The sequence below is a fragment of the Simochromis diagramma genome, unplaced genomic scaffold, assembly GCF_900408965.1.
Source record: "Simochromis diagramma unplaced genomic scaffold, fSimDia1.1 OVJJ01000753.1, whole genome shotgun sequence".
Lineage (NCBI taxonomy): Eukaryota > Metazoa > Chordata > Actinopteri > Cichliformes > Cichlidae > Simochromis > Simochromis diagramma.
This window is the reverse complement of record NW_024387523.1, coordinates 19,693,255-19,704,106: the sequence shown is the minus strand read 5'-3', so window position 1 is coordinate 19,704,106 and position 10,852 is coordinate 19,693,255. Positions and strand designations below refer to the sequence as shown.

Here is a 10,852-nt window from a genome sequence, read left to right as displayed (position 1 = left end):
AAAAGTAAAAGTAAATAAAAAAAAACTGAAGGTGAGTTTAAAGCAGTAGGGTGCAAACCTCCATCTGTTTGTGTGTCTGACCTTCAGGGACGCGGTGAAGGTGTTCAGCTGTGAGTAATTTGTTACGGTGCAAGGATCTATTTTCCGCCTCTTCACACTTGCTTTCTCTACCAGATAAAAAGATGTTCAAATCAAACCCTTTGATACATAAAATCATGACTATAATGTCCTGTCATTAGACTTGTTCTAGATGCCATTTGATAATAAGAGGTCCACTGAACAAAGTATTTAGAGTGTAAAATTGCCTGTTGACTAAAACAACCTCAGAAAGCGCTTTGCCATTACAGCATCGCTCTTCTTCTCTTAATGTTTTAAGGTGGAAGCCTTAAACAGCCTTGGCATGCATATTGCAGTCTCACTGCAATCTCTGCAGTAGGAAGGATTGAAATATTTGTGGTATTTAGGACTAAAGACATATGGTGGACTTATCTGATTTAGTCAAAGGGCATGTAAACAAGCGATACTGCTTCTGATCATCTGAACGTATAAAAAAGGCGCACCCCTCACTCATAAAACAATGGTACAAACCTTTGAGCCACAAGACTAAGCCCAGAAAAGAAAAGTAACAACGGAAATTGTAGCAAATTACCTTCAAAATAAAATAAAGCTATTCCGATCAATGACTGTAGAAAACAGATTACAGAAGGCAAAATCAATAATATTAAGAGGTGGAATCTGTTTTGATCACGATAATTGGTTTGTATTGATTTCATGATTGTTAAACATCTGCAATAATTTTGTCATGAAGGGTTTTCAAAAATTAAGGAAGAGAAGAGGGTCAATATCTATTTGGTAAGTAGAAAATGATACAGTAGCCAAAGGCTTACAAAGATTATTATGTAAGGTTGCCATTCTTGTACACTTGTGTTTTGGTTTGCACTTTGCACCTCCTTACACTCAGCTGCACAAGTCTGCCCTTTAACTTATGTTATTATTATTATTGTTGTTGTTGTTGTTGTTGTTGTTGTTATCAATAATAATAATAATAAATCATCTATATGCTATTTGCATATTTTTAATTGATTGTTTTCACATTTTCTATTTTATTTAGTCACACTCTTCAAGCTTTCCAAATCCCTCCTGCTTGTTTTTAACTTTTTATGGCTGTCACTGTCGTCCACTAAATACAAAGCGGATTTGCTGTCATTGTAAAATGACTTGACATTACAACTAAGTACTGCTTTATTTTTTTTAATCCATATATTCAATGAATCTTTCTGTTTCTGTCATCTTGCCTACTTTTCCTAACGCTTGCTGTTGCTCTTATTTTGAAGGCCGAGTTACCCTCTCTTCCTGTATCTCCCGGCCTAAGCGCGTGCGTCTTGACCCGCCTCCTTGTTGCCGCTGCTGAGCGCGCAGTGAAGCGTTCCTCTGTCCGTGTGCTGTCACCGCTCATCATTTAGTCCACCGTGCCGCGGGTCCGGCGCTGTCATCTGGAATGAGGCGGTGTGGTGTGTCGTATCGGACGGACTCCTTGACACTGCGCACATTCTCTTCTTCGTCCCTGCGGAAGATGGTGGCTGGCGGCTAATTCCAACTTCTTACTCCTTGGAGGTCCCTTATGCCCCCCCTCGCCTGAAGCGCACTGAAATCAGTTGGTGAGTGTTCGTCGTTGCGCACATATACCTACACTTGTTCTGCTCTACAGGTAGGACAGCAGACTGTTGCCTGCTCATGTGCCTCCGAGGCAGACTGCAGGAGAGCTGCTGGTTCCATAGATTAAAGGCGGGTGGATTATTGTGGCATGCTGGAGCCATTATGTGCACCCAAAGTGATTAAAAAAGAGAGAGAGAAAGCAACAGGAGCATCGACTTATCTGCCAGCAGCACTCACATCTGGCACCAGCTGAAGGCTCGTTCAAACCGAACAGCACCTTATTGTAAACGTTGACAGGTGTCAACTCCAGCAGCCTACCTGTCAACTCCGTATGAGCTGGTAGCACTGAGCGCATCAGCTGTTCACATAAAAATGCCACAGGCTCCCAGCAGCGAGGTTGATGGTAGCTGGATTATCTGCTTTATTAAAAGGTGGGTAAACTGTGACCTTCAGGCATGAAGTGTTGAGATAATTCTCAGGCTGCGTTTAAAATGATTGAAAACATGGATGAATGTTCGCAGGAGAACAGGCTTTTGGTTTCATTTTAAAGGAGACCTTTTTTTCATAAGGATACAGATACATAATCTACCACAAACATCACTACAAGAGGCTGGAAACTCTAAACCTTCACTAAAATTAATCTTTTATAATGCTTCATACCTGCCTGTTATATATTAACAGGTGACACTGTTAAACCCTTTAATCTACTAAACTCTTAATAGCCTTGCTATGTTTGTCCTTATCCTCAGCACACCGTCATTTCACATTCATATGAGTTTCAGACCCCCTAGTGAGCAAAGGGCCTTGAACAAGCCTCAGTCTTTATGCTTTGGTGAAGCTAAACATGTTCCCAAAAACAGCTCAGGATTTAAAACCCTGTCTGCCTGCCTCTCTGTGTTGCATCGTCTTGCACGAGCTCTGTAGTGAATCATAGTTGTACAATGTCAGGTAAAGAAATTGCAGTCCGGGGTCGGCCTGGGTGTTAGCAGAGCCTTCCTATTTTTCATAGTCATTTTAGCTCCGAGGCACTTGGTTTCAATTTATGATTTCACCCTGTGTTAATTACATCACCATGAGGTCATGTTTGAGAATCAGCCTCAGTTCTGATCAGTAGCTGGCACCAGTGGGGCTTTTTTTTTTTGGCCTCTGTGATGCAGTGATACCTGTCAATCACGCTGTGTGGGCAATGGGGTCTCAAACCAGTGGCTCCCTTTGTTTTTGAAAAAACCACTAAAGGAATGTGAAAATTAAACTCTTGATTTTGCTGAACCTCAATAGCAGTGGATGTAGACACATATATAGTTTGTCTTCATTAAATTAAAATTGACTATATTCAAAGCTGTTGGGCTGCTATTTGTTATGAAATGGAATACTTTTAATTTTATTTGTTCTTGGACAGGTAAGGCTCAAAGTGGCCCGCAGAGCTTTCTAGTTACTCTATTTCAATGTGAGCCTACACATTTTTTCTTTTTCACTGTTGTTCTGTTTTTCTAGTATTTAAAATAATCAAATATTGCAGTGATTATAGTTAATAATTTTATAAAGTGTTAAATAATCCTCCTAACCAGACCAGCCAACTGCAGAATAGTCACATGTGGTAGAATATTAACATATATCGATAGGTTAATTTATACTTAATAGGCGGTGGCGACTTCATTAAGATAAGATTAGACCTTAGAGTATAAAGCTCCTTGAGGCAACTGTTGTTGTCATTTGACACTGTATAAATAAAACTGAATTGAATTAGACAGCATGTACTTTATTTATTCCAACATCGGAAAATTTGTTACAGCAGTTAAATTTTTTTTTAGACAATAGACATGGCTTAATAAGCAGGTATTATAACGCTCCATTATGTCTCAAGGCTCCGTACCTTTTTGTTTTTTATGTCAGAAATTGTTGTAAAATAGCGCTTTTGTAAAGATTACCAAACCCTGCCCATGTTGTTATTATTTTTTATTCATTTATTTTTGAGTTTTGGTCGTGTTTATTGTAACTTATTCGTTCTTCTACAAAAGGAATCCTTTTGATGTTTAAAAAAAAATACCTATTGTAACCTTTTATACTGTATAGTCACAGCAGTGTTGGCAAACAACTGCCTCAGCAAGATTAGCATTGATCTAAAGTTGTGTTTCTAGCTATTTGAAGAATATTGTCATTACTTAGTGGGGCTGTTTAGGTTTCATTCAACTCCCAGTATGATACCAGGAATTTGGAAGTGGGTAACAGTTGCGTAATTCTCGGTTTAAAACAAAAAATAGAGCCGATCTGATTTTTATTGGTAGGCCAGTATTATTGACCGATGTTAACTATTTGCTGATCTTTTTGCTAATAAGGGAAAATTTAACATTGTACATTATTTTACGTTGTACAGTTTTCCACCAGAGGGCACTCAGCAGTATTAGGAAAGCATACGTTTGCAACCCCATACATAAACACAACAACCAGCTAAATGGAGAGCGTCAAAGAGTATAGTACACATAACAAATGTTAGGGAAATCTGTTTATGCTTCGTGTGTCTAAAAGAGCAAAAAAAACAAAACCTGGCTGATATATTAGAATATTTTGGATTTTTAAAATCACCAAATATTGTTACTGACATTGATCTTAAAACTCCTATATACATATAATCCTATATACATTGGGCTTTAACCAAAATGGCAAATGAGTTCCATTTTATGACAGAAGCCTGGGTAATGAACAGCATCTATCTTAGGTTATGAGCTACTAGTAACTTGGCCTAAACAAGAAACTTTTATTCTTGTTCATGCTCTGCCAACTCTGGTCGGAGCAGATAGTTATTGTGCTTGTGATATTCCAAACGTGTTGCCACCTAGAAAGTTGCAGAATACCCTCTGGTAATTTGTTGAATGCTGGTGCCAATAGATCACCAAATAGCTAAGATCACCCAATAATATCGGACTGCCAATAAATCAGTCAGGCTCTACTTTTTGCTAAACGGTCTCAATGAGAGCAGTGCGAATAAACCAAAACAAATGAACAGCGAAACCAAAACAAGTAGCTAAAATAGGTTCAAAAGCTTTGTAAAGCTGCTTACATAAGAGGTGTCGCTTTTAACATATGTTGTTGGCTTACATTTAGCTTTAAATGAATTGACCATTTTGTTACATTAAAACAAATCTTTCTTAAACAGTGATCATACCAGTTCTGATGTTGGTAAAATACAAAAACATAAAAGTTTCGAAGCTTTTCAAATGTACTTGTGTAAGCATTATACGATGCAGGAGTGGAAGGATTGTACTGCATCCTGGTCTTTCTTGAGAATCAGTCTTCACGTCACTTTGTTTTAACATTGATGATGGCCGACAGATGATGGCATCACACCATGCTCTCCTCCCACCCGTTGTGATTTCGCAGTCCCAGAAGTGCCAGATGTGGTTCGTTGCTCAGTCCTTTATCAGTAACCTCCTGAAAACGGTTCCAGTCAGCATAATTTTATCTTTTACAAGAACCAAGCATGCCAATGTTATCAGCAATCAGGTGACTGCTCTACCTATAAAACTGTTTAATCTTCAGTGGCCTCCACATTGCTGAGCAGCTTATCTTCAGCTCTTATCTAACAGTTCCTCTCATTAAAAGCCAAGACTGAGTAAGAACTAGCGTGTATCGAAGTTTAAGCAACACTGATGATCTTTAGACCAAAGATATTAAAAGCTGATGTGTTGTGTTGAGCAAAATTCTGTAATAATTCTCAAAACTTGAACATTTCGTTGGCAAAAAGATTGGAGGGATTAGTTTACAATATATGATAAATGGACTGGTTTTTATATAGCGATTTTCTACTTGAGCACTAAAAACACACTTTAGATTGATTCTCAACAGCAACTTTAATGACTAATTTATTATAGATTACGCATAACAAATTTACAGTATGGAGGTTAGCTATAAGCCATTTATCCAGCTAAAATACACCATTGTCGGTAGTTCTAGTGTTTAGTTTTTTTTTAAATGTAATTAGGTAGTCTAACGAGGTAGTCCTGCTGCTAATACCACAGATTGTTTTAGAGGTGGGAGAAAATGTCATACTTAGCCATACTGCTAAAGTATTGCAATACTTTTATGATATTAAAAGTTAGATTAAAAATTGCTGTTATTCTAAAAGGTTCATCCACCAATTTAACCCACTAGAGCAGGGGTGGGCAATTCCAGGCCCCGAGGGCCGGTGTCCTGCAGGTTTTAGATCTCACCTTGGGTCAACACACCTGAATCACATGATTAGTTCGTTACCAGGCCTCTGGAGAACTTCAGGACATGTTGAGGACCTAATTTAGCCATTTAAATCAGCTGTGTTGGTTCAAGGACACATCTAAAACCTGCAGGGACACCGGCCCTCGAGGCCTGGAGTTACCCACCCCTGCACTAGAGTCACTATTTAATAACTTATAGTGGTGGCATTTATCATCTTGCAGTAAAGAAGAAGAAACTCAGAGGTTGTAAATGGCAAACAGCAGGAGAAAGCTAACAACGGAGCCACTAAACTAATCTGATGCATTATTAAAACTGAATGATAACGATAGACACACACACCAATACCATAATGGAGTAATGACATCATGGCTCTTTGACTTTTTGGAGATATTGTTTTCTTATTGGGTTATACAGATATTTTAATATGTAAGTAACAATACTGTAACCGAAAGGACCCGACGCGACTCAGAAGCTCACGTTTTGCTTTTTATTATATTCACAGTGTTTCTGTGGCTTTTCACTGTGCGCTTCAACACTTTGCAGTGCTCACTGCTCCGACTTTGCACCGGCTCTTTGCTCCAGCAGTTCTCTCCTCCTCTGCGGCCTGGCCGCTACTGAAATAGGGAAGGCATGATTAGATGATGCTTGCCGGCTGCGAAAACCAACCTTCCCTGACACCACATTCTGAGCCCGCTGCTCCACTCCTTCCCTGCAGCTGAGCCACAAACCACACCAGCCACAAATACATTTAAATGATAATTGTTATAAAAATGTTTATGATAAAAAACACATATACACACTCACAAATGACATGTTCATCAGAATATTAAGTACGCTAATGATCAATCAGACTTTATTTATGCAGCACTTTGCAAAGAAATCAACTCTGCTCAGAGTGTTATAAGTAACTGACAAAATCTTGACAAAAAAAATCAATGCATTTAGAAATGACCGTATCCACAAAGCTGATGAATCTAATTTTGAAAATGATCAGCTTGTTTCAATTTCAGTCTATTTTTATTTATATAGTTGCTTTAAAGCATTTTATATGGGAAGATAAAGAACCTACAACCTTAAAGAGAAAACACCAACAATCAGACATTCCTTTATGACAAACCTTTTGGCAATGGCGGGAAGAAAAACCTCCCTTTTAATAGGAAGAAACCTCTAGCAGAACTTGACTCAGAGAAGGGCAGCCATGACAAGTGATAGTTATCCTGCTGGAGGCACTTTGTTAACTTCTTTTAGCCCTTTGAGATTCAATAACCCCAACCCTATGTTTTGGAGATGGAAAAAACTAAATTTGGAAAAAAAAATTCAATAGCACCCCCCCCCTCAGTTTGGAAAGGATTACAAATCTATTAGGGTTTACATTTGCCAAAATAAATCCGCCTTGATGATCCCCAAGAATTTTGGGAAAATATTCTGCAGACTGTTGAGGTCTGTTTCATTTTTTGGAAGCTTTCTGTTACATCTGACATGAAACTAACAAAGAATTTTATAAAAAATAACATCACACCAACAGTTAAACATGGTGGTGGTAGTGTGATCTAGGGATACTTTGCTGCTTCATGACCTGGACAACTTGCCATAATTGATGGAACCACGAGTTCTGCTCTCTATCAGAAATTCGTAAAGGGGAATGCTCAGAATGTTTCAGTGAGACTTATGCTCTGGCCCTTCTACAATTTCATAGCTTAAGACTGAAAGTAAAGGACCACATGTTGTTTTGAAGCTGCGATGTGTGAACACATCTGCTGTCTGCCTTAAATTTGTGCTCGAAGATGGATGAAGTTTTGATGAAGATGGGCCCACTTTTAAAGTTGGAATTTCGACTCTCTGCTGCAAGAGAGAGACGGCAACAGCTAACTGTCGCCTGTCGCTAACAGTTTTACCACCAGGTGCTGAATGCAATTCCCATTGATTATGGGGTTTGCCTATTTGAGGTTGGAAGCAGTAATTTTCTGTGCAAAATGCAAGTCATTCATTATTCCTATGTATTGACCAGTGACCTATAAGAGTGTAGTCCAAGCCGCTACTTCTGTAAAGCCTGTTGCCCTTTACTGTGACCTATGGCTTGCTGCCATTTAGCTGCTGCTACTTTTATCTTTCTGCCATTAAAACATGTCAGTCTGTTCTTTTCCCACCTGGCTGTGGAGGGCATATGAAATGGCAGGGATGTTTTGCTGAGATGCAGAGGACAGCAGATGATAATAGGAACAGAGGGTTGTGTTAGACTGTTCTGACCTCAACCTCTTCATGCCTGTTTTCACAGCAGCCCTGCCTGATGCAAGGCAGTGGGGTGGCAACAAAACTTCATAGCATGCCACTGCCTGACTCTATGGGAAAGGACGGGGGTTCATCAGTGTCATCTCTCCTGCTGCCAGCTTATCCATACTGATTAGATGGGAAGGGAACAGTCGATGAGATGGATGGTTTGCTATGGAGACAAAGGCTTTTTTGTAATTCCCAAGGCATCCATCAAATCCACAGGTCAATGACCCTATCAGTGTATCAGACCATACAATAGAATCCGCTGCTTCGTTTTTCTCTGTAATTATAGCGTGAGATGCTTACTGCCCCAGAAACGGGCACAGCATCTCAAAACAGTTTGTCAGACATCAACCATGTGACGAATTCATTCTGCTGATTGGTAAATGAAGAGGCTGTCAAAGAGTGAAAGGTTCAGATGTTTCAGTTTCAGTGTTTCAGTGGGCACCATTGAGAAGGGTTTGGTTGAGGAGGCCTCGCTGTGGCTGTACCTGGCAACTTGGCACATTTGCATCTACGTATGGCAGCAAGGTGGAAATATTAGAAAATCTTAAATGTTCAATTAAAACATTCTGATTTTTAACAGTTAAACCCACTGTAGATTTGTGATCTGTCCCGATTCTCAAAGGGAAAGAGAAGAGCTTTGACATCCATTATACAACTAATGTTCTTGAACAAATATTCATTGAACCTTCAAGAACTCAAAAGGTTTTTAGACTACTACTATTTCAATGTGAGAGTCTTTATTGAATACTTCCATTGTTATTGGTAGTTGGCAACTGCCAACTGCTGGAGGTTGCTTGTTGTCACTATGTGAAAGTGGTTACAAAGCTATATAGTACTGTATGGAAGTCCTGCTTGGGATTGCTTTGGTAACTAGGAAATTTGCTCAGGTGCTAGGCAAAATAGATCACAAAGAGGTTTGTGGTGCAGCACAAAACATTGTTCCTGGGTATCATTGCAGATTTTCAGCTTTCATGACCACTTGGTGGTTATTTGCCATCTCCTAGCAACCAAGATGATTATAAGGAGGTTTTTGGTGCAGTACTCTTTGCGATCATGTGACCAAGTTCCAGCAACCAGATGCCAACCATTCTAGGAATACACATTTATCCCTTGCAAATGGGGGGTGCCAAGGGGTTAGCAACAAATGTTGCTCTGCTGCAGACACAGAATTGAACTGAATAAATTCAGCTGCTTAGATTGCCCTTTTTTGTTGTAGTCAGAACTGTTGATCAGTGTATCCTTACTAATGATGAAAATACTTTATTCTCTTAATCTGCTGCTCTCCTTGCCTTTGTGGGGCTTTATAGTACACTGTTTGGTATTGTGGTTCACCCTCACCTCCCTCATATTGTTATTTGTAGCTAATAGCTGTTTTCAAAAAGAGAAAAATCCACACACTCTCATCCTTCTGGTGTCAGATTAGGCTCTAATCTGTTCATTTCTGGCACTTTGAAAACTGGAGATGTGCAGCTGTGCCATGGATGTTATTTTTCTCTTTTGCTGTGAGTAGGGCTGGGCCATATCATACCATTCACGGTAACACCGGTATAATGTTGGGCAACAATAAGAAAATGAAATATCGCGATTAAAATATGGGTAAAACACGCATGCGCAGTGCCTTTGTTTTTCAATCCTTTGATTTTTCTGAAAATCGACAGTGCCCCTTATAATCCCGTACATAAGGCACTTATGTATGAATTCTGGTTGTGTTTACTGACCTCGAAACAATTTTATGTCGTACACGGCGCTCGAAAATCTGTCAACTGTTTTAGTACGACTAAGCTACGAACCCGCACCGCTTGATGGAGTGTCGGAGCATTACAGCTATCGTAGGCAGGAGCCTCGCGGAGTGATACATACTGTGCTTCAACATAATATTACCGTGTTGTGTGTGTGTATAACCTCTTTTTAAGTTTTGTGGATATTATACGTGGTTATGCTGAGGATATGTCGGCCAATTTCCACTTGAAATGCCTTTTGGTTAAACTGTCAGCAAGGAATTTGTATTTGCACTGTTAAATTTTTATATAACTTTAATGCACATAAAAACAGCTGCTTGTTTAAGTGAAAATACATTGATGGGTTTTTCTTTTTGCACTAATAAAGTTGTGGAGTTGTAAAGTATTTTGTCTAGTGTCAATTATATCGTCAGTTATATCGTTATCGCAAATTTTCAAATGCATATCGTGATAAATATTTTTGGTCATATCGCCCTGCTCTAGCTGTGAGGGCTTTTTTCTGGAGAGACGGTTTGAAAATGCTGACCATTGTTCCTCTATTTAAACTATAGAACACATATACAGCCAATGACATCCGTCCTTGCACTTTTCAATGTTGTGGATTCCTGATGTAGGTAAACAGGTTATATGTTAGCCCTATTTCATGTCTGGTCACTGAGATATAGTTGTTGTTGTTTTTGTCAGGAGAAGCTAAAGGAAATGCTGGGAAAATGCTCTTTGCTGATAAGTTTAAACTTCAGTATAGAATTGGCTCTAATATCCTCCTCTATCACTGTTAGGTTAGAATTAGGAGGTCAGTGCAGCTTTAGTCACAAACAAACCCAACACAAAAGTGAGATGCCTCTGCTGACATAGGGTGACAGCTCTGTGTGCGCATGTGTGTTTGTGTGGACCAATGCCCCAATTGCCCGGGCAGCACATGTAGCTGCATCCGCCTGTGCCACATCGCTGCTGACACAACACTCTCTTCA

General features: G+C 39.4%; 1 protein-coding gene across 1 annotated transcript in view; it reads left to right on the top strand.

Annotated features, from left to right (window-relative positions):
• The first annotated feature begins 1,406 nt into the window (after positions 1–1,406).
• The window catches only part of pkib (protein kinase (cAMP-dependent, catalytic) inhibitor beta), a 29,022-nt gene continuing 19,576 nt past the window's right edge, over positions 1,407–10,852 (top strand). Inside the window, exon 1 of the mRNA XM_040021150.1 lies at positions 1,407–1,658. The gene's annotated coding sequence lies outside the window, so the exon portion shown is untranslated. The remainder of the gene's footprint in view (positions 1,659–10,852) is intronic.